This window comes from Papilio polytes, unplaced genomic scaffold (assembly GCF_000836215.1).
Source record: "Papilio polytes unplaced genomic scaffold, Ppol_1.0 DF823177.1, whole genome shotgun sequence".
In the NCBI taxonomy this organism is placed as follows: domain Eukaryota; kingdom Metazoa; phylum Arthropoda; class Insecta; order Lepidoptera; family Papilionidae; genus Papilio; species Papilio polytes.
In genome coordinates this window covers 2,849,186-2,870,349 of record NW_013526027.1, presented here as the reverse complement: position 1 = coordinate 2,870,349, position 21,164 = coordinate 2,849,186, and positions in this window count along the sequence as shown.

Sequence of the window (21,164 nt, the reverse complement as noted above, 5' to 3'; positions counted from 1 at the left end):
ACGTTCACGTGTACAGCCACTCAGCTGTTGTTTGTTGTCGACCGAGCAGCCTCGAAACGGGTTCGATGACATTAGCAAAGATTATAAATTAAACAGATGTAACGTTTTCATCGCACTGTGTTGTTATATTCGGTTATTTTATTAATTTAATTCCACGAGACTATTTGCTTGTAGATTTTTAATGATGAAACAATAGCATCGATTTTTTTTATTAACATTAGTTTTGAAACATTGAAAATACAATATAGTTCAACACTTTTACATTTTTCACATGTTAAGTAGAATATAAGAAAAAGTTAACACTTGTTTTCCAATGAACAGGAAATCGTCACATTTAGATAAACATATTTATAAAAATAAAGGAATAAATTATAAAGTAAGGATATTTTTTGTACGAAGTGTCACCTCTGTTCTGTTACTCTTTGGTGGCGTAGCAACAGCGTAGTTCGGTAGTCGACGCTGGTCGTTGGTTGCGCAAACGCAAGTCGGTTCGTATCCGCAACAAACGGTTTATTATTGTTTACGACTTACGTATAAGACCTCATGTTTCTTACAAATCAAAAGCATAGAATAGTAAAAGCTTATTGCAGCATGCTTTATCAATGTTAGAAAGCTTTATTGCTTTGTTTAAATTGATACTTACCTTTTATGTTTAGTTTTTTTCTGATAGTAAGAATAATAGCCCCTATACATTGCACTAAACGAGATTTGATATCTGGTAGATCATGTGTATGGGCTCTTAGCATTTCGAACTTCAATGTTGAATTGCCTTGACACAAATTGTATTGTATTAGGATAGGGCGTCCGCCCAGGGCGCTGTAGAAGGGCTATAGGTCTACGAATTAATGAAGCTTGTACTGGCAGTAGTTTGATAGTCAATTGTTTTTATATTGCTGCAATACCTGTTTAAAATACAAGATGAGCCCTTCTAGAATGTTCGATACAAACCTTTCTGACGTCATCAGAATTCTGTCGTTTAATCGAATTCTCTATAGTGTTTTAGGTTAGTTTTATGGGACATAAAAATAATATCGACATTTACCGTAAGCTCTGGAACTATTTTCTATAATAATTTGAAAGTTATTTATTCGCTTATTCAATTTGGTACGTGAAAGTATTGCGTTATATTAAGGTCGCTTATTGCTTGCGGGTGCTCTATAATTTATTTAACCATTACATTCTATTCGGCGTTAGAGGTGCAGGGGAATTTGTTCATTACGTTCAAGGCGATTGATGCAGGGCTCGGGTTTTGTAATTTGGAGCGTGAGTGAACGTTGTCTTTAGGTAATTATGATTCTGGTTCGATTATTTTGAATAGAGGTTTAGTTTGAAGGTTTCGAATAAGCGATAAATCATTTTGGGCCACGCGATCCTATTAAATTTGTTTAGTAACCGAATAATATTACACATCGATATCTCTGAATGATTTGTATCGATTTTGATAAAATAATACTTATGCTAGGTTAAAGATACGTTTAAAATCTTGTCATGAGGTTTTTCATATTTTTTATTGCTAGAATCTTGGGCGTAGCCACGGGGCAAAGGTCCGCTGTCCCTAGACTCTAATATTGCAAAATTATTGTGATTTACAAAAATTAAAACATGATACTAAGATGCCTAAGACCCAAGGGCGGATCCGGCTTTGTCGCTAGGGGGGTCACTCACATAGTCGTGGTTAAGTCAAGAGCTTGACAAAATATGTAAATATATTTTGTCTCTTGACCAAGCAGGTCATGACCCCCTGACCCCCCCTGGATCCGCCGTTGCCTAGACCCATATACTTAACACAAAAACGTTGTATTGTTAAAAGTTGTACCACTTTTTGTACAGATAAGAATTATCTTTGGAATAAAAACATTATTTTTAATGTAAGCTCCCCAAGACTATCAGCTGGCGACTTCCAATAGAACCAAAAAAAAACTAAGCCCTTTTTATCAGTACAATAAAGGTAAATATAAAACAAATCGACACTTATCCTAAAAAACGAATACCGATAGACAAAAAAGTGTTATTGTGGTAACAGAGAGAGCGTTAGCCGTCACCGTGGATAGGCTTAACTGCTGTCTGATTGTGGAGGGGGGGTCTGAGAGAGTGCGCGGGCCGGGGGGACACGTTTTATTGTTGTTATCGCTCGTTATTGGTTATTGGATACGAATAAACTAGGGTGACCAGGAGTCTTTGAAATACAGGTCTGTGTGAAACTTGTAGTGTAATTTTACATGTTTATTTAAAGTACACGATTTATTTAAATGATACAGTTACAACATACAAATTTATTTAAATTATGCCTCTAATAAATTGCTTGAAGAAAACAGAGTAAAAGAAGCAAAGTCAAGAAAGTAAACGGCCTTAATTGTTTGTTGAACAGTGGTGAATCCATAATAAAACTATAATATTTTATACATTCTTTCCCCGTACCGAGAAAATTTATCTAATTATCCACTCTACTTTTTACATAGAGTCTAATTTGACAGTACTGATTGGATATGGAAAGTCCTAGCAAACAGTCTGTTATGGCCACCATAACATTTCGGGAACAGTATAGGGCAGGGTAAAAAAGTTACTTTTGATAAAGCTACCGAATCTCGTTAACTGGGCTGTTTTGGAGTTACCATAACATGTTTTTGCGTCACAGATTACAGAGTCTCGCCCCCCGTCGTTGTTTGGAAACAAGTGAATTTACTGAGTAATTTTGTATAGTTTTTATTACTTTTCTTTTGGCTTTTGGACTTATTAGTTTTTATTGTTATTGTTTATTTGTTACAGGGAACAGAAGATTGCTACGGTAATTGTGCTGTTTGTTTATAATTTTTCTACGACTTTCGCTTGTCTACGGACTTTCACAAGCTAAGCGTGCGTTACCACTGCCTATACAATTGTTTAAAAAATCAACAACCTATGAGAATTTACAATAACATGAAGATGATAATATTAACGTATTAAACAATAAAATACTTATTACAACAATCACTGTTTTAATACATTTTAGCTTGAAACTAAATGCAATTTATATCAAATTTCAAAGTTCTCGGCAAATTAATTAAAAAACTCAAGTGATGCAATAATTTGCTTAACGCGAATACGAAACTTTAAGTCAAAGCTGTAAACGTTTCGGTTTACGACGAGTCTTAGAGAAATAAAATTACCATAATCTATCGGTGCCCACAATAAACTTAATAATAAAGAAGCCTTTACTGCTGTGATAAGTCGCGGCGCAGCGCGACGTCGCTCGTTAAAAACAAATGAATTCACAATAAACTATCCCCACCTACTGGCGACTTTAGGGTTGGCACAAAAGTTAAGTTACTAAAATGTACTTACATTGCTTAATTGAACCACTATATTGGTTATTTTTTAAGTGTAAAGTTTGTTTCTTATATTCCATATATTTTGTCTTCCTGTCTCGCTCCCCTTTAGCGGTACTTTATCTCTGTGTGTTGTTCCTCCGTTATTAACTGACGCAATATCTCTTATTTGATCCTTAACCTTATACAGGCTAAATTAAATCAATAATATATTTAGAGCCTTTTACGAAATTGTTAACAGAAAAATATATGCGAATGAAAATTAGTCAAACGTCGTTTTTTTATATTGTGGAAAGTTTTACTGTTACATTTGTGACAGCCCTAAGTGTAGGTCATAGGTCAGCTATTGTGTTGTGTCGCGTGACCGGTTCTTATCTCCGTTCACCTCCTTGCGCGCGGTCGTGAAGATTTAAAAGGTTTTCGCTTTTTACCAAAGCTCCGATATTACAAGTTCCACTTTATGACGTCGTTAATTTGTTATTTACGTTCGAGATATGACGCCCGAGTGTTTATATTGAACGGAATCGCGAAACACTTTTTTAAATTGAGGACCCAATTTGTTTTAGCACAGATTATAAAACATTAACATTAAATACTGGTTTTTATTAACAATTCTGATATGTTTATAGTAAATAATGAATTAATTTAAGAAAATCAAGCATTTTTTATTCCATCACGATCACAGAAATCAGAAAAATAGGAATAATGTTTATATTAGGAAATATTTCAGCTTGAAAAATCCATAGATATTCAACAAAATGTATCAATAGATGGGTCAACGTTAGCTTAATTTTAATCCACGACATTTTCCATTATATAGTTTGAAAAGTCTTCATGTGAAGTGTTGGTCCACTCTATGACTGATTTGAAACGCACGTTTGTATTTTTTAACTAAAAACAAAAGAATAACAGTCTCCCATTTTAAACAAATGAACCCCACTGTTACTCTAATAAGTGTGAATATTTAACAAAGATATTATTATCTGATGATTTCATTCCTATCTACGTTCGCACGTGTCGTTGTACTCTACAATAATTTACGGAAGGCCATTAATTGTAGAACATCGACCAGTCTATGTAGAACTCTGAGCGGAAATCTAATCACATATTCGCACAACATAATCGTGAAAGCTATTTTTGTGGCCAACACTAAAATTTGTTTTTATTAATGGACTATTTTTAATCTATGTTTTTTCTACTGTAAAAGCAATATATTTGGTCTTCATTCTAACTTGCGGAAGGATTGTATAAAATTATTTCTCTCAGATCTTTCTGATTCCTGTAGCTGGGTTTTATCTTCAAAAATAATTAATAAATATCACATATGTTAATTGGATTTATTCTTGTATTTCAATAAAAAAAAAATGTACTTTGTTTCAATCTAAAACTTCAAAAAAAAATCAAAAGATTATATAAAAAAATCTCAAGGACATAAAATTGACATGGATGCAGTAAGTAATAGTACCTAGTAATTTAGATAATCCTAGTTTTCGTCCGCGACATCGTCTTGTGGAATAAAAAAATCTGTGTTCTTCCAGAATATTCTTTACCAATGCCAAATTCCATCGAGATCCGTTCAGCAGTTTTGGCTACAAACTTACAAACATCCATATAAACTTTCAATATTATTAATAAAATGTGTGGTCGATTATAACTCGAGTAAACTGAACTCAATTGAATAGATGAAAAATACGAATCAAATGCTATTTATTTCTCGATGTTTCGAGAGCGTCAGAAGGCGTCATATTTTAATTTTTATCGCATCTAATTGAGATTTGTATCGATTTCCTTGGTGTCTTGGAGTGCAGGTCAACGTATACTGGTCGTGATGTTTCCGCGTTGTACACATTTATTTATAAAGCAGAATTGGAACGAGGTTGTTGTAGTTTGATGGCTTGCCAGATGCCGTAGTTTTAGTTAGTTTTCTTTTTTGTCTTTAGATTTGTTGAGAGTAATTATTTAAAGTGACCGTACTATTTTCTATATTATAAATACGTTAGTTTTTCTTCTTGTTTCGAGATACACGTAGTTCTTTTTCTACTGACCATCCATATGCTACTTCATCGTCCAAGGTATTTTATCTTCTATCATCTCACTTCCTTCTTGATCATGTCACCTTTCACGCAATCCATCCATCTTTACGACTACCTCTACCTTCAGTTTTTTTTATTCCGTTTCCTTTTTAGTGTCTTACTAAAGCATAACTTTTAATACAGACTTAACGCAGCAACCTTGGCCATCGAAATCACCTTGCGTTGTTCAAATATTTAACTTATCTGAATAGCTCCAAATCCTCAGGGCTCTGGTGTCGTCATCGCACACGTAGATTACATTTGTACGCACCTTGGCTGACCAAGGAGCCAATATTGGCTAAAATAATTGCCCAATTGGACACAAGGCCTTTTGCATTTGTTCAGTTTTGTACACAGTCGGCTCGCGACGACAGTCAAGGACTTTTATTTCCTACCCATTTTGATGAAATTACATTTAAATATTAAAAATCCGACATAAAATGCTAACTTGTAGCTTTTATAATGGTCAGTTTGTTGGTCTATTTTCAATCCTAAGTGGGATGGTAATTTAATTCTTCGACTAACATATGTTAATCAACATGCATGTTTAATGTTTGCAAAGTTACAATGGGGGATCTTAATTAATTGGTTTGTCGGCCTTCAGAAGTAATTGTGTGCTAATTATATAGTTGTTGTTTTGAGTTAAATTGTTAAAGTAACTCAAACATTGTTTTATAGCGAATATATTTTTTATGTTTATTTTACAAAATAAATATAGGTTACCTTAACTGGCTGGATACAATTTTGGAAGAGCGTTCTGTGTAAAAGTTTGTACTAAAAAATATGTAATAAAAGTAATGGAGCGTGTTCGTCTATACTAATATTATAAAGAGGAAAGATTTGTATTTTTGTATGTATTGAAATAACTCTAAAACTACTGGGCAGATTTTAATAATTCTTTCACCGTTAGAGAGGTAATTTAGCTGTGAGTAACATAGGCTATTTTAACGCAGACGAATCTTTAATAAGTCCCTTTGCTTGCACTCCCTATTCCACAATATTCAGTATCATCATCATCATCATCATCATCATCTCCTTATCCTACTCCCGTAGGGTCGGCGCAACAGGTTTTTGTCCTCCACATAACTCTATCATACGTCATCTCAGTCATCACTCCCTTTTTGATCATGTCACCTTTTACACAATCCATCCATCTCTTTCTAGGTCTATCTCTACCGATGTACCCTTCCACACTCATAACTAACGTTCTCCTTGTAACATGCGATTCATCCCTCCTCATAACATGCCCATACCATGCTAACCTTTTACTCCTAACCTTCTCTACTATGGGGGCTACTCTCAAACTTCCTCTAATAAACTCATTTCGTATCTTATCCATCGGTACCTAATATTATAAATGCGAAAGCTTAGATGGACAGATTTTTGTTAGTGTTTGTAGCCTAATCGGCTGAACAAATCTCGATATTCTAGACAGTCTAGAAAGAAGACATAGGTTACTTACTAAGTTTTTGTTTATTCCGCGCGGACAGTTTCGCGGGCTAGAGATATATTTTAAAAATGTACAAATAATTCATTGTATAGAATGGCCATCGAAAAACCAGAGCACGTCTGGATCGCATCTTGATAACTCGAACAAAGCCGTGACCTCGCCACAGACAAACGAGCTATAATAAAAATTAAGCCACTTGTATACTTAAATATCTCAATTATGTGATAATTTCCTAGTTTGTGAGGACTAATAGATTGTAGGTATTATTAGCACACCTTTGATTAAACTATCGCACAATAGTTGTGCGATTGTCGATTGTTTTGTAGCCATCAACTGTTTAGTTGCACAACTAAAAATCGAGTGTGAACCTCCATATAAGCTTAAAGAACAAGACTAAAAAGTTGTGCGAAGTATTATGCAACGAAATGTAGATATAGTGGTTTTCAAATGTGTTAGCGGCTCGAAATATTGTAAGAGTGTCCGTGGAACAACATTTTTAGCCAAACAAGGATGTGGAAAGAGGGGAGGTACTTATGACCTTGGGCCGTCTAAATATTTGAATCGACTTATACAAAGATTTTACAAAGTAATATATTTACCTAAGATCTTGTTTCACTTTCAGTGTTGGGCAAAATTAAATTGCAACTAATCAATTGTATTTTTAGTGAAATAAGTTACCGAAAATGTTTAAAAATATGATAAAAAGTGGTAACACTTACCATGTTAACCGTCTGTTTATCTTTCGAGTATCTAAAATATCGTAAAGATGTATAAATTCCTCTTGTCACACGTGTACAACACGCCTTATTATGCTGACATTTTGTACATCACATGTGTTGAATATTAAGATGCGTGAGAAAGTATCGAATTGTTTTCTTTTTTTATTTAATTTTAATAGTTAGAAAATGAAATTGTTTATGACTTTAATTGCAACAATTGTTTATAGGTGTGGAGGGGTACAAAGGTAGAGGAAGACTTAGAAAGAGATGAATTGCATGAAGGTGACATGATCAAGAAGAGAGTGGTGACTGAGATGAATGCAAGCGTTGTTTAGAAGACGAAAACCCGGTGTGCCAACCCTACGGGAGTAGGATAATGTAGGGAAGATGAAGAATTGTTCACGACTTGCATCAAAAAGGGAGTGATGACTGAGATGACGTATGATAGAGTTATGTTGGAGGACAAAAACCTGTTGCGCCACTACGGGAATAGAATAAGAAGGAACATGAAATAATAAGTTTAAGTTCCAGCACTAGAAGCGCCCTGGGCGAGATTCCTGTACGATCCTACATGTCAGACGCCCTGGGCGATTGCCCAACCGCGGCATTGGTTAGTTATGCCTCACAAAGAGATTTTAGTTCAGTCTTTGCCAGCAAATAAAAAAAACTACTGGGACTAAGAAATAACTAGAGCAAGGTTATGATAAAATGTTTGTTTTAAACTGTCTTAAATGAATTTGTTTTATGTTATTTATTTGAAGGTTCTTAACGTTTGTTAATGTTTGTTATACAGAAACAACAATAACAGTTTGTTATAGAATAACCTTAAACTTTTCATTATATGCTTTTAACTGAGAATTCCTAGTGAATGGAAATTTTCAACGTTAATACTACATAAAATACAGTACAATCGTTTACAATGACATTCAAGGAACCAATAATATTCATCTATACTAATATATAAGAGGAAAGATTTATATTTTTATATTTTTGTATTTTTGGATGTGGTATTTTTAAAAGTGGTAGAGCCCGCTTTAACATCTACGCACGAATGGGCCGGCCCGGTCTAATACCACGACCACACAGAAAACAGGCGTAAAGTGGAAGCAATTCCTCGTTTCGTCTGATGAGTGTGGTACCACTCATCAGACGAAACGCGGAATTGCTTCCTAATTTTAGGCTTGGAGACCTAATTTTAGTCCTTTTCCCTTTCCACCCTTTCTTTTAGAGGAGAGGATGGGAAGGAATGGTGTATTTGCTGGTAGAGGGGACGCATAGGAAGGGGAAAAGTCCTATTTATGTGCATCTCCTCCTCCTTCAATTAAGGATAGGCAACGCATCTGCAATTGCGGATGTTTATGGGCAGCGGTCGCTTTCCATTTCGATGAATTTAGGTGGCCGCTTGCTCTACTTTATATTATAAAAAAAAAGTTTATCGCATCGTGAGTAGGCAGAAATGACTTATTTTACGATATGATATATATTGTTTTATACAAACTTGGAAGCTATATTTATTAAGTTAATATTATAACTTGAGTTATATTAAGTAACGTCTCATTCCCACGTGCGCCTAACATTTAATTTCCGGTGTCAGCGCTGATTGCAATTAATTAGTTATTTGATAGCGACAAAACTAGATTAATTTTACTGTTATTTAAAAGTATTAAATTTGACCCAAAACAACAAATAAGTTTCCAAGTCCATTTTTTTAAATTATGTGAGGCTTGGTGCCGCCCTCTCGTTCCCTCTAACATATTTGTAGGAAAGGGATCTCTTTATTTATAAATTACTAGCATTCGCCCACGACTCCGTTCGCGTGAAATTAAAAAAAACAAAAGTGAGTAGTCTATATGTTCCTCCAGACTATCCTCTACATCTATACAAAATTTAATCGAGATCCGTTTAGCCGTTTAGGCTACAAACTCTAACAAACATCAATCTATTCATCCAACCATCCATCTAAACTTTCGCATTTATAATATTGGCAAGATTTCTCTTTAAAAAATCTTACAGTTTTCTTATTGCTACTTTACAGATTTTCTATTTTAATATCATAGTTTTGTTTTATAAAATTACTACATGACTAGACTAATAATGACTAGAATTTAAAATGTTCCAAGTCCATTTGAACTTAAAATAATTTAACTAATAGATGGAAGTTAAATAAACCAGTGGTTAAATTTAAAATTCAGCTCTTATATAAGCAATCAATCTAAATTATTTAAGAAGAAAAGATTCAAATAATAATATTCGTTGTATAGTTGCAGAAATTCGCGGTGTTTCATTTATTAAAGTCATTTGTGTCTTTTGTTTTACTTGTTACCGACAGCGCGGCAGCCAAAAATACAAAACAAAACCTTTACTTGAAGTAAAACATCTTTATTTAAACTTATTTACATATTTACACTCATTGCAAAACTGTAAATTGATCACATCTTGACTCTTTTTCTTTTCTTATATTGTATTTATCATATGTTTTTAATAAGAAATAATGCAAACGTCTTGGTGGCCAGTATGCAGCCTCTTTGACTGTATTCGTACTGCTTGTCAGCCAAAGAGGTTGTATTTTGCACTTAACATCTCGACCAACATCTTTTCGTAGACACATTTAAAACCCTAATCCTATTGGTTATTGTTACTCGTAGTTTAAATTTGTCACATGACGAGTTTCTCCAACTGTTCAAAATCCGATTTTAATTGACCTTGAACTTGCATATACTTAGTTGTAAAAAAAATAGTTTGTTTTGAAAATGTTTTGTATTTTAAAATGCCCGATTTATAAGACAGGTTTAACATAGTAGATTTCTCTATAAACAATATAAGAAATATGCATATTTATTCTCCGAGAAGCTGTGTTGGCACATAGTGTGAAATCTTGCTATTCCATCATGCGTCTTATATTCACACGTAGACGTAAAAGTTATTTATTACAAAACAATTCTATCTTGATGTGTGTATTCCAATTGCCGTACCGCAATATCGACTGCTCTGTCCCACAGTTCCGCCCTCGTGTGAAACTACAGTGGAAAGATTCCGTTGATAATAATTTTGATAGAAATATGATTGAATTATACACGCGGCGCTCTCGCTTGTGTAACGAGTATGTTGCAGTTATGGAAAATTTTCAAACACATAAAATCTTGTGGTATTTTCTTTTATACGTAAAAGTAATTAGAGAACGAGTATAGTTGTTAATGTAATTTCTCTACTCAGTATACATAACGACGTAGTAATTTAATTTCGACATCTTACTAGTATTATAAACTAGCTTTCGCACGCGACTCCTTTCGTGTGGAATCCTATGTGTCTTTCCAAACTATCCTCTACGTCCATACCAAATTTCATAGAAATCCGTTCAGCCGTTTTGACTACAAACTCTAACAAACATCCATCCATCCATCTAAACTTTCGCATCTATAATATTAGTATGAAGTATGATGTTCAAATTGTGATCGAAGTTTGTTAGAATTTGTAGCATAAACTGCTGAATTAATCTGGATGAAATTTGTCATAGATGTAGAGGATAGTCTGCTAGAACACATCCGATACTCATTTTTTTTAATTCCACGTAGAAAGTTAGTAATAAAATTTTGAAATCATTACGTACGTATTCGTTTCTTATCTCACGTAAACTAAATAAACCATTAAATGCATTAATAAATAAACGAAAACAAACTTCAAATGGGCCTTGAGGCCCTAAAATAGCGCGGTTGAAAGAGCAAAGGCCATACTCACAAGGTCTAAGGGCCATTTGGTTGGTAACCTTAAACGTTGTTAAATATGTTTATTATTTTAGTTCCTCAACACGCTTTATGATGGATGCGTAAAGGAACGGGTTTATTTTATATTAAAACATTATAATCAAAATGTAGATTTAAGATAACTTCGTTTATATCTAGTAGAGAATTCTCGTAGGCTCAAGGACAGTAAAGTTCAGAAGGCTTTGTATCACAAACACGACCTATATAAAACCTTTTGAAGCACTCACATAAATTTGATCCCCGCCTTAAATGGTATTAAAACGTCGACACTTGAGAGTTCTGATAAGCCTGCGTACAGAGTAAGCTATGGATTTATTTTACTTTTCTTTGATAATAAATTTAATGGAGAAATTAATACTTTCACATACTTTTATTCATAAAAGTTTCGCTTTATGTTTTTTTAAACATTTTCCGTATATTTGATATAAATTATAAAATTTTTTAGACATTTGAAATATTGAAATAAATTGTTTTGTATGTTAAGATACTTCATTACACACTTTTCACTAGAATTTATTAATTCTTTGTAATATCATAAATGCAAAAGTTTAGATAGATGGATGGATGTTTGTTAAAATGTAGCCTAAACTGCTGAACGGATCTTGATGAAATTTGGCATAGATGTAGAGTATAGTCTGGAAAAACATATAGGCTACTCACTTTTGTTATTTTAAATTCCACGCGAACGGAGTCGCGGGCGAAAGCTAGTAGTCCTATAATTGTTTTTTTAATATTGCGAAATTTACCACAATAAACTATAAACTCACGAAAGCTATAAAGTTTTAGTAAACGTGTCTTGCTAAAAGGTACTTTTCCATTTACACTGAAAAGGGAAGCTTTTCAGCGTCTTTAATTAGTGAAATATATTAAGCAGCGTAGCCTCTTAAATTTAATCTGAGAGCAAGAAATAAGGATATATAAAAACTTGAACGAGTTCCGGACGACTTGAACTTTTAAAAAGCACTCAAAGCGTTAAGTCGTGTTTCCTACGTCAGAAGCTCGATTCTTCACATTTTTATGTTCTCTAGTACTGTTAGAAATTATTACTTACTAGCATTTGCCCGCGACTCCGTCCGCATGGAATAAAAAAAAACTGAAAACAAGTAGCCTATGTGTTCTTAAGACTATCCTCTACATCTATGCCAAATTCTATAGAGATTTGTTCAGCAGTTTAGGCTACAAACTCTAGCAAATATCCATCTAGCTAACTTTCGCATTTATAATATTAGTAAGATTGATTTGGTCTATGCATGATGTTTCAAAAACTATAATTTGTAAACACGCAGCGGCCGCTAGTATAAGAGTTGACGTATGTTTTAGCTAAAATAAATTTTAAATACTGTTTAATTATTTTTATAGGAAGACCTTTAGGTTTTTCATCAACAAGTTTCTTATTTAACAGTGGTAGAGCCCGCTTTAACAACTTCACGAGAATCGGTCGACTCGCTTGGGCACGACGACCACACAGAAAACAGGCGTGAAGTGGAAGTAATTCTGCGTTTCATCTGATGAGTGTGGTGCCAGTGGCCTAATTTTACTCCCTATCCCTTCCACCCTTTTCTTAAGAGGGAAGGTTGGGAAGGAAAAGTGGATTTGACGGTGGAGGAGACGCATAGGAAGGGGAAATGTCTTCTTTATGTGCGTCTCCTCCGTCAATTAAGGATAGGGAACGCATCTGCAATTGCGGTGGATTGAGGTTGCCGCTTGCACGTTTGCCATCTTACATTATAAAATAAGTCAACATTATTCTTTATATAATTTCGTAAACAAATTTATTTTAATATTTGATATTAAAAAGTATGTTAATGAGTTCATTGCAATTTGTATGAACTTTGTATGACAATACAGGTTGTATTGTGGAAAAACTGGTTTATTGTTTACTGAGTGGATTTTCCAATGAATATGCCAAGTATTTCCACAACCCTTTCGTTAAATATCAACGATAGTTTACTTACTTTTGACTTTTTAAACTAGTTTTAACAGAGCTAGGTATAAAGTAGAGTAAAATACGTTTATGTTACATAGTGACCCCGGGTTTCAAACGGCAATATTGGAGGAAATTTATCACAGGGGTATAAAGATACACTTTTTCTTACTGTTTATTATAGTTAGTTTAGTCATAATAAATATACAAAAACCTACTTAGGGATGCGCCGACCCTATGGTAGTAGGATAAGGAGAAAGATGTTGATGATGTAGCTTTTTAATTAGGATATCATTTTTCAAATCACGTCAGTAGTTCAATTAATTTCCTCTTTCCTTTACTATTATAGATAGACATATACATAAAGCATTCTTTAATATTAGTGTACAGTTAGCAAAGTGTACAATCTAAATTCAGATTTGAAATACAGTTCCCGCCAAAACTATAGTAACATAAGCCAAAGCGTCTGATGTAGACAGGACGTCATGTTTGTAAAATTAACCAACCGTTTATTGCAGCTCATTTTATTGGTAAAGAATGATACCATAGATACTGTGTGATAGACAGGTGATGCTTCTGTTTATTCTCTTAATAAAGGTCAGTTCGCATGGCCAGTAATTTAGTTTGAGTACTCTGTTGCTCAAAAGTTACACTACTGTAGTACAGTCCAGCAGTACTGTGGCAGTGAAAAATAATTTTGCAAGATGAACGTCAACTTTAACTAATTCGACTAAAAGGACAGATAAAAACTTATTTAGCAGATAGCAAGTAAATAGTAACGCAAAGTACCACCGTCTAGTAGAAATAATAGTACAAAATGGATGACTAAACGATTTACTTATCTACTTGTTTTTTACCTAATTGTTTTTTTCGTAAATAAAATTGCGTTTCTTCGTTATAAATTTGTATTGAAAAATTTGCACTTTACAAAGATAGTTAACACGTTTGTATAATAAACGGAAATTTCGCTGAATGACATCGCGAGCGCATCGATGCCGATTGGTGTCCGCTCCCCCGCGCGCCCTTGCACCTCGTCTTCCCCGATGTCGCCTTACACGTCATTAACATAATACACTAAATTACTATACTCTACTGAAACTATCCTAGTGTGAACTAACCCTAAGAGTCGACGCATTACTGTTTTATTATATAATCTTAAACTGTTTAGTGTCAGTCAATATATATATCAATCATATACTAACTTAGATTACTATTGGAATGTTTGCTAATATTAAAAATTATAACACTACTAGCTTTCGCTTGCTACTCCGTCCGCGTGGAATAAAAGAACAAAACTAAGTAGCCTGTTGTTCCAGACTGTTTTGCATCTATGCAATATTTCATCGAGATCCGTTTGTTGACCGACTTCCCAAAAGAAGGAGGTACTCAATTCGTCGATATGTTTTTTTTTATTTTATTTTTTTATGTGTGTTACGGCATAACTCCGCCGCTAGTGGACCGATTTGGATAATTCTTTTTTTATCCGAAAGGTAATGCTTGCAGGTGGGTCCCATTTTTTTGTTTAATTTTTGGAGTCTAAGACTACGACGTAGTTAAATAGTTTAGCTCAAAATCGCGCGACGAAATTTCGGGTCATTTTATAGAGGTGGGCAAACTACTCGATTTTTCGTTGTACACCTAATCAATTGAGTTCGCTGCGAAACAATAGACAATCTACAGTTTCCAATCTCCAACACGTACCGTTGTTTTCAGTCGCCTTGTATGGCTGTAAAACATTATTTATTAACGAGCTGTTGCCCGCAACTTCGTCCGCGTGGTATTAGAAAACATACTAACTATATAAATTACAAAACGATTCGTTACCCCCGGGAACTGGACATTTCTCGGGGATGAAGCTTATCCCATGTGTACTACAGACTTTGTTTTATATCTCTGCCAAATTTCAATAAGATATTTTGAACAGTTGCAGAATAATCAAGTAAACATTATAAAACTAAATTAATGAATCCCACGGGAATCGTAACTATTCCCAGGATAAAAATTAGCCTATGTGTTCTTCCAGACTACGCTGTAAACCTGTGCCAAATTTTATGGAGATTCGTTCAGCCAATTAGGCTACAATCGCTAACAAACATCCATCCATCCATCCATCTAAACTTTCGCATTTATAATATTAGTAAGAAGTAAGATTTAATAAACATAAAATGTGTAAATTACCATAATCCATATATAAAATCTAACGAAAGTAAAATCTCACGTCACTGACGTAGGAATTTATGCTGTTTCTTGAACACTTATCTTCGGTTGACCCAAAAAGAAGTCCTCACGTGCGTTCGCCACACTCCCGATATTTGATTATAGAGAAATGGACTAGGCAAAGACCGCAATTAACACCTGGAAGAGTCGCGAGGACAGATTCTTTAAAAATATTGGGTGACATGTGCTTTAATAAAACCATAATTATATTTAAATTTTTACTTAACTTACTAACTTAGTTTAACTAATAACCTAACGGTAACAAGGTTGCTGCATTAACGACAGCAGCAGGTACCTGAAGGGCCTCTTTCTTGGGGGTAAAAAAAAACTTAGTTTAACTATCTATCTATCTGAAAAAGTAAAATTGTTTATTATGATAATAAGCCTCAGTTACTCATTAAATTCCCCCACTTTTGGCGGGGTTAAGTTAATGATCACACTTATTATGCTGACAGGTAAAATTAAAAATATTTATCAAAACATTTACGAGTAGGTAACAAAAGTAAATTTAGAATTAATCACGTGACAAATACGCGCTTGTACCAGGTCCTGTCTTTAAATAGTCAAAGCTCCACCAACCAGAATATATTACTTTTGAATATTAAAATTCCGGGACACGAATTCGCAGGCATTCGCAAATGTTTCTATTTATTGTTACTTCGTTACGTTAACGTGCGTGTACAATGCAATGAACATTAATGTATTCAGTTTATACCAAACACGTTTCAGCCTCTGAGAATGCATAAGTAACGATTACATTATTTCTGACATAACCTTGAGTTTTTACTACTAAATCAACTGTAAAAAAAACATATGTTTTCTCATAGTTTTGAGGAGGATAAGAGCATGTTTTCATGCAATGAAAATCAACAATAAGTGTCTCACATGTCAAGTCTAATTATTTATTGTGCTGAAGGCCTTATAGTAATGTGTAAATATGCTCTCTTTACAGTCTACTAGCTTTCGCCCGCGACTCCGTCCTCGCGAAATTAAAAAAGAACAAAAGTAAGTAGCCTACATATGTGTTCTTCCAGACTATCCTCTACATCTATGCCAAATTTCATCGAGATCCCTTTAGCCGTTTAGGCTACAAACTCTAACAAACATCCATCCATCTATCTAAACTTTCACATTTATAATATTAGTATGAAGTATGATTTTTTTATTACTTTTAATTTTTCTATTTCTGTTTTTATTTTTATGGTACAAGTATTTTGTATAAGGTTATAATGGGACTGAAATGTTTTAAAGAATAAATAAAAAAAGTAATTAATGCTTTGTGTAATTTTTTTTTGGAGTCGTATCTGTCGCATACTCTTTGCGATGATTTAGTCAAGAGTCAAATAATAAGTAGGTCAGATGATACGCCCACGTTAATATATGACTGCGATCACCTCAGCATCCCTCGCGGCCTATTTGGACACGAACTGGTGTTCTTTTTTTATCACACACTTGTAAATTATTTAAAGCCAGTTAATAATTTTCATTCAAACAACATTCAAATTAGGAACGTTCGGCTTTTGTTTTATTAATTTAAAATAACTTACATTTATCTTGCAGCATCATCAGAGGCACTACAGCCGATGTTGGACCTGGGCCTGGTCTAATAAATTCCTCTATATCGGTCTATCTTGGGCTTTTTGTTTCCAGCCATTAATGCCAACATTTTTAAGATCTCGTTCGACAACATCTTGCTATCTTAGTTTCAGCATCCCGCGTGATCTACTCCCCTCTGGTTGACTCTCTAATAGGCGCTTGGACACTGCAGTCACTCATCCTCGCTACATGTCCTGCCTAACGTAGTCGACCAATCTTGATGGCCTTGACATTTGGCTCATAAAAGATTTGGTAAACTTCGTGATTTTATCGGGTTCGTCGTTGATTATTTACAAACAGAGCTCCATAAACGCTCCGCAGTATCTTTTATCTTTAGTGTAATTAATTATACTACCGTTTATTTCGAATAACAAAAATTTTTCGAAAAACAACTCCGTCAGACCGACATGTTTTGACATTGTTATTGTCATTTCGGACATAAACATATCCGAATGTCAAACATAAGCGCTGTAATCGGATACAATGGAAAGCAAACACGGAAACATGATGCTCGATGACGCAAAGGGAACCGAATTCCAATGTCAGTGATGCTGCGGCTATAAGGAATTGACCATGAGAATGTTTGTTACACGCATTTGACAAATGTTTGGACCAAGAGATAACTTTGCATACACCTATACATGGTGAACAAAACCAAATACCATCTATACGTATAATAAAATTGGAGTGGCTGTTTGTAATACAAAAGAAAATTCCGAGATTTCGGGAACATGATGTATTTTCTTGTTGATAACGAAAATTGTATTTAAAAAAATCCTATCTGTCTGTTTACAAGTCGCGTTCGTTTCGGGCAATCTCGGAGACTTTTTACACAATTTTAACACTGGTTGACATTTTTAATTTAGGGGATACTAAGGCATCCCTTAGAGACTAATTAACTTGAGAGTTTGTTTATATCATAACTTGACAAACGAACGAATAACCGTCTGAATTTGCTAAAAAAGCGAAACGACAACTGCCCATACATAATTGCAGATTTGATCACCTTTACCCACAAAGGAGACGCAAACGAAGAGAATATTTCCCCTTCTTAGCTCATCTACCTTCAAATTTACTTTCCCTTCTTATCCTGTATGTTATAAAACATCGAACAGACCTACAATTACTAAAATATATTTACATAAAGATATCTAATGTTTTGAAAGCATCACATGCGTTTTAAGTGACAGGTCTAATTTATACTCATGTTCAACGCTTTGCGTCTTGTTTTACAAGATTTGTTCGTTTTGAATACGATTGTATTAACCGTGGCGTTTACGATTTATTTTCTGTTTTGACTCTTACCACTTTTAATTGATTTTTTTACATTAAAAGGCGCACACCTTTGATGAAACTGTGCGATAGTCGATTGTTTCGCAATTCAAATGTTTAGTTACATAACTAAAAATCAAGTATTGTAACCTCCATATAAGCTTATAGAAATCAAAGCGAGACTAAACAGTTTTGCGATAGTTTAGTCATAGTTGTGCGCACTGTAACGAAATAAAAATCTTCTTTAAGATTACAATAGACGCGAAATGACTTGTAATTTATTACCGATTGATTAGCAAAAAACTGTGTTTTGACTGCAATTAAATTTTATAGTTAATATCTTTAAAAAAGTTAATACGTGAAGGTTAATATTAGGTACCAATTTTACTTTTTCCCTCTTCATATGTACTAGGTGTTGTTGCGTGTTTTGACAGGCAACATGTAGTCCGAGTAATAAATCATTTTGTTTTTATTACAGGCCCTTGTAAGGGCGCGGTCCCTCTGAAACGCGTTAAAACGTAATATTGCATCTGTTTGATTCATTACTAACACGATTGCTGTCACGTATTATATATCGTCGTATTATTTTTCTTATATAAACTTACATGGTATTTATTACACATTTTTATTTTAGTGTAAAAGGTTAGCATGGTGTGGGCATATTATGAGAAGATGAATCGCATGTTACAAGGAGAACGTTAGTTATGACTGGAGGTACACCGGTAGAGGTAGACCAACAAAGAGATGGATGGAGCGTGAAAGGTGACATGATCAAGAAGGGAGTGATGACTGCGATGACGGATGATAGAGTTATTTGGAGGACGAAAGCGCCGACACTACAGGAGTAGGATAAGGCAGGAGAGATGATGATGTAATTACTCGTATACTTAGTGTAACATTTAGAAAATCTTATCTTCCTCAAATAACGTGTTTTTCAATTAAGAGTTCTGTTTAGTTCCATTTCTAATGAAATATAAAGAAACAGGAATTAATTCGTTGTTAAATTTTAACTTAATAATTATATTTAAAGGCATTTAATATCTACGGTCAATTTTCTCATAATATCCAAGTTGTGGAACTTTAAGTAACCTATACACACTAAGGGCCTGTCCCACTACTAGCTGATAGAGGCTCAGATAGTTTGAAAATGACGTTACTGTTAAATAAGAGAACAAAATCCGATATCACATATTTTACACATTGTTATCAGACAATTTACAATTTGGTGGGACAGTGGTAGTGCCCGCTTTATCATCTTAGCACTGCAGGGCACGCCCGGTGTAATACCACGACCACACAGAAGATAGGCGTGAAATGGAATTCCGTGTTTCGTCTGATGAGTGTGGTGCCGAGGCTTAATTTAAGTCCCTTTCTATTTGCCACCCTTTTCTTATAAAGAGAGGTTGGGAAGGGTAAGTGGATTTGACGGTGGAGGAGATGTATAGGAAAGGGAAATAAACTCTTTATGCGTCTCCTTCTCCGTCGTATAAGGGTAGGCAACACATCTGCAATTGCGGATGTCTATCGGCAGAGGCCGCTTCGCCATTTTGGTGGATTCTAGTGGCCGCTTGCTCGTTTGCCACCTTATGTTATATATGTTATATACAGGCCCTTATTGCGTCAAAGAATGTGGTATGTACACATAAAGAGCAGTGGCTTGTCTATTAATATCTACAATACACAGGAAAAAGTCTTAATGGATCATTGACGGATTCTTCCGGACGTTTATAAACATTTCATTCAAAAATCTAGTTGTTTAAGTGTGAGTATTTTTAATAGCTTCTAGCTGATAGATTGCACTGATATTGCAAATACCAAAAAAAAAAAGAAACTAAACTCTAAGGAAATATTAGTAGAAATTTTACTTATACTAAGTTTATTCCTAACTTTAACTTTATACCGCGTTCATTCGTAAGTATTTGTGAAACCTTCATTTGGTGTTTGAAGTAGGGTTGTAACGGATTTCCGCTTCCGCACCCGCATCCGCAAGTGCGCAACTTCCGCAAGAAATGATAACTCCGCATCCGCTTCCCTTATTTCTTATGCGGAGTTATAACGGAGGTTAATTAACGCGAGTAGGGCGATTAGGTTTCGTTTATGCGGCCCACGCAGCGTGAAATGTCAAATAACTATAATTGTTATACATTATATTTGCATAATAAACTGTATCTTGGAATTATGTACCAATCTGTATTTTGAATAAACGTAGTTTTAGTCTTTATTTCCTTTTGCAAAGGCCCTTCGCCTCCGCATTCCCATCCGCTTCCGCTTCCGTTAAAATGGCCTCGGTTACAACCCTAGTTTTAAGACAACTTAATAGTATAGGCTATAGAATAGTAAAAGTAAATTACATAAATTTCAGCCAAATAAATATTCTATTCAAATTACCACGACTCTGCCATTACATTCCCGCGTGTTACTTAGTTACACTTAAGTGTGAATAATCTTTTATTTAATATACGTAAGGTATTACTAAAATGTTACTAATGTCCGTGTTAATATAATTGTCACACCATTGTAGCAAACAATTGCAATTATGTGCATTCGTCGAATTGCGCAAGAGATAAATCTGGTTAGAATAATATCACTCTTACGCTTCGTGGTTGTAATAGACGGGATAGCGTTCCCGGTTAAACAATCGAAATTAACTTTTTTAAAAGTATAAGGGTTTGACTCACCAAATAGTAAATTGTCTGATAAATCCAGCGTGTAAGATATATGACGGAAATATCGGATTTTGTTACTTTATCTGACAGTGACGTCATTTTTAAGCTATCTGAGCCTCTATCAGCCAGTAGTGGGACCAGCAATAAGTTAACGAACGAGCAAGCGCTCTGTCCTCGACGGT